Below are 4,499 nucleotides of genomic sequence, written 5' to 3'. Positions count from 1 at the left end.
CAGGATGGTCTCGATCTCCTGACCTCATGATCCGCCTGTCTCGGCCTCCCAAAGTGCTGGGATTACAGGCTTGAGCCACCGCGCCCGGCTTCACTGACAGATTTGTCACAGTACTCTTTTTTTTTTTTCTTTTTTGTTGAGATGGAGTCTCACTCTTGTTGCCCAGGCTGGAGTGCAATGATGCGATCTCAACTCACTGTAACTTCTGCCTCCCGGGTTCAAGTGATTCTCCCGCCTCAGCCTCCCAAGTAGCAGGGATTACAGGCACCCACCACCATGCCCGGCTAATTTTTGTATTTTTAGCAGAGACGGGGTTTCACCATGTTGGCCAGACTAGTCTCAAACTCCTGACCTCAGGCCTCCCAAAGTGCTGGGATTACAAGCGTGAGCCACCGCGCCCAGCATTTGTCATAGTACTCTTCTACTAGCTTTCTAGTATGGTCTGTATCCACTGTTTTGTCTATTTGAATAGCTTTTTCACCAACATAAAAATATTACTTTATTAAATTAACAAGAAACTGACAGACTTCCGTGAGAATGAATTAGGCTTTTATGATTTCATTATCTTTAATCCATCTGGAATTTTCTTTGGTATAAGATATAGAGTAGTAATATAGCTTTTTTTAATATTGGCTTATTGTCTCCATTTATTTATTTAATTCATTTATTTATACTTCAGATATTATAATATCCAGAATATAAATGGCTGCCTACAAATCAATATGATAAGCATTTAACTCAAAATGGACAAAGGATATGAACAAGCAGTTCCTAGAAGATAAAAGCAGATGACCAATGAATAAATGAGGAAATGCTCAACCTTGTTAAAATAATAGACTATCTGCCAGGTGCAGTGGCTCATGCCTGTAATCCCAGCACTTTGGGAGGCCGAGGTGGGCGGATAGCTTGAGCCTAGAAGTTTGCGACCAGCCTGGGCAACATGGCAAGACCCTGCCTCTACAAAAAAAAAAAAAAAACCACAAAAATTAGCCAGATGTGGTGGCGCATACTTGTGGTCCCAGCTACTGGGAGGCTGAGGTGAGGGGATCACCTGAGCCTAGGAAGTGGAGGTCACAGTGAGCCAAGATTGTGCCCCACTGCATTCCAACCAGGGTAACAGAGTGAGACGTTGTCTAAAATAATAATAATAATAAGGCCGGGCGCGGTGGCTCAAGCCTGTAATCCCAGCACTTTGGGAGGCCGAGACGGGCGGATCACGAGGTCAGGAGATCAAGACCATCCTGGCTAACCCGGTGAAACCCCGTCTCTACTAAAAATACAAAAAAACTAGCCGGGCGAGCTGGCGGGCGCCTGTAGTCCCAGCTACTCCGGAGGCTGAGGCAGGAGAATGGCGTGAACCCGGGAGGTGGAGCTTGCAGTGAGCTGAGATCCGGCCACAGCACTCCAGCCCGGGCGACAGAGCGAGACTCCGTCTCAAAAAAAAAAAAAAAATACAAAAAATTAGCCAAACATAGTGGCACACGCCTGTAATCCCAGCTACTCAAGAGGCAGAGGCAGGACAATCGCTTGAACCCAGAAGGCAGGAGTTGCAGTGAGCTGAGATCACACCACTGCACTCCAGCCTGGGCAACAGAGACTCCATCTCAATAATAATAATAATAATAATGACAATAGTGTTAATATGATTGTAAGGCCACTTATTGCTCTGAGATATAACTGATGCCTTCATTCGAGTTATATTTTCTTACTGAAACTATGGTATTCCCGTTTTGCCTCTGAATAAATGATTCAATAAGCATTGATGTATACCTCATGTTTATCTTGTCTAGAAAATGAATCTCATTCTAATTTATGTCAGGTTAGCAAAAAGAGTTTGGGCTCAGAAGGTTTCTGAAAGCACCTTTCACTTGTGTTCTTACATTTCTTCTCCCATAGTTGGGTCCTGGAATCCCTGTATCTTCTTTCTCATAGTACCTTGATCCTTGACTTTGCTTCCAACCAAAAACTAGTTGGCTTTATTTACATCTTCTATTTACTCACTTAAAATAAAGAATAAGAATAGTAGACTCATTAAGAAAAGTCGACTGTAGAACTTCTCTTGAATGTCAGTATTCCCTAGTACAATGGCCTTGGCCAAATATTAAAAATGAATTTGAGGTTTCTTATTTCCCATAATATAGTTTTTGTCTGTCAACCCAAAGTCTTGGAAAGCAACCAGGTATACCACTCATATAGCCCAATTTCATGTAGATTGTGATTGGTAGCTTGTTTCCTCATGCATGGACTCTTGAGAGTTTGATTGTTATCTTGAATTGATTAAATGAATATAATGTCCTATTGATTATCTTAGGATTCTTTTTTGTGTGTGTGTGACAGGGTCTCACTGTCACCCAGGCTGGTGCTATCATAGCTCACTGCAGCCTTGACCTCCCAGGCCCAGGTGATCCTCTGCCTCACCCTCCTGAGTATCTGGGACCACAGGTGTGTGCACCACTATACCCAGCTAATTTTCATATTTTTTCTTTGTAGAGAAAGGGTTTCACTATGTTACCCAGGCTGCTCTCGAACTTCTGGGATCAAGTAATCTGCCCACCTTGGGTTCCCAAAATGCTAGGATTACAGACATGAGCCTCCACACCTGGTCTGTCTTAGGATTCTTTTTTTTTTTTTGAGACGGAGTCTCGCTCTGTTGCCCAACGTGGAGTGCAGTGGCGCGATCTCGGCTCACTGCAAGCTCCACCTCCTGGGTTCACGCCCTTCTCCTGCCTCAGCCTCCCGAGTAGCTGGGACTACAGGCACCCACCACCACACCCGGCTACTTTTGTGTGTGTGTGTATTTTTAGTAGAGACAGGGTTTCACCATGTTAGCCAGGATGGTCTCAATCTCCTGACCTCGTGATCCACCCGCCTCGACCTCCCAAAGTGCTGGGATTACAGGCGTGAGCCACTGCACCCAGCCCTTAGGATTCTTAAACAGGCATTCCTGCTTTTGCTTTTTGGAAGGAAGTTAGAGTATACTTAGATATTTATGTAGTCTTCTACTGACCTGCTAAGTTTCTTCCCAGGGTTGTGTATATGGTTTATAATGAAACATTATGGTAATTTCTGGAGAAATGGGACAGAACACGGTAAAACTCTCATGAAGAATTCCAGTTGTAATCATCACTACATTTGATAAAGGACTAGCAGTGGTTCTGAGGCTTGGAAGCTCTAGGTTCTTACTAGGGTTGACCTCAGTTTTGCCTCCCAGGCCTCACTTGTCAGCATTCTGCATCCACAAATCCTCATGTTATGAGAGGATTTGACTTATAGCCCTATCCCTCCCTATTCCTGAGCTAAAGCCTAGCATCATAGGAAGGAATTTTAAAGGCCATCTTCTCCAGCAGCCTGACTATTCTAATAATTGCTTGAATGCATAAAACTCAAATTGTCAAAGTTTTGAGAGCAGCATTCTTTTTTGCTTTTGACCTGCTTATAATTTTGGAGCTGGGAAGAAAAGCAAATATATTTTCTTACAGTCCAGTATCCACAAAGATTTCAGTGGATTGGACTAAAGCACACTGTTTATGGCAAAGAAGGTGATGGTCTCACCATAGGACACATGGGAGCTTGTTTAGTCTACAGCAAAGGGAGGCAGGGGAAAGTGGAGCTGGTGCAAAGGAGGGCCACTTGAAACATGGCATACATTCAATAATGGGGGAACTGAAGGAAGTTTAACCTAAAAATGAAAAGAGTTGGACAAGGGACATAAGTGTTCTCTTCTAAAGTTAAAAAAAAAAAAAAAAAACTGTTCTAAAGATGAAGAATTAAATGTTGCTGTGTAGCTCTCAGAGGAAGTACAAGATTTGGAGGGTAGAAATTACAGGGGACAGAGTTTAGGCCAGTTTTTAACAATTAGTAGAGTTACCTGAAAAAAGACATTTTCCAGAAAGTGTTTTAAGCAGCAGATGGATGCCTGTCTGTCAAGAGTGTTGCAGAGGGAAATTTTGTATGTATCAAATGTGTATTATGGTAGATGATCTCCAGAAATACTCAAATCTTTTTCCAGCACTACAATTCTTTGATTTGGTGACAGCCCCTCTTACTTAACAAGTACTCTTTTCAGCAAATGTTTATATTGAGATGTGTCCTACACCTAAAATAGGCAAAACGTTTTTTTGTGACCTGATTGTTTCTTTTTTGTTTTTGACACAACTCTTAGACACTCAGTATTGAAGTGTTTGGTTTAGTGCATTGTGGATACAACTGATTCAGAGTTAAGGAGAGCAATTATTGCCTTTGAATTTAGATAACATTCAGAGAATGAAACATGAATAGCTCTAATATAAATTAACACTGTAAATATAGCCACAAGAAGAAAGGGGGTGGTCTAGTAATATCTCATAATTCTATACTGCTTTTCGGTTTTTAAAGAACTTTGATATATTACTGCATTATCACAACAACCCTATTCATTGTTAGCCTCACTTTATAGATTAAGGAATTGAGGATCGACGAGGCAGTGACTTAAATGAAGGCAGAACCTTAATTTAAGCCTT

Source organism: Colobus angolensis, unplaced genomic scaffold (assembly GCF_000951035.1).
Source record: "Colobus angolensis palliatus isolate OR3802 unplaced genomic scaffold, Cang.pa_1.0 Scaffold33, whole genome shotgun sequence".
Lineage (NCBI taxonomy): Eukaryota > Metazoa > Chordata > Mammalia > Primates > Cercopithecidae > Colobus > Colobus angolensis.
The sequence above is the reverse complement of the archived record's forward strand: the minus strand, read 5'-3'. Positions refer to the sequence as shown.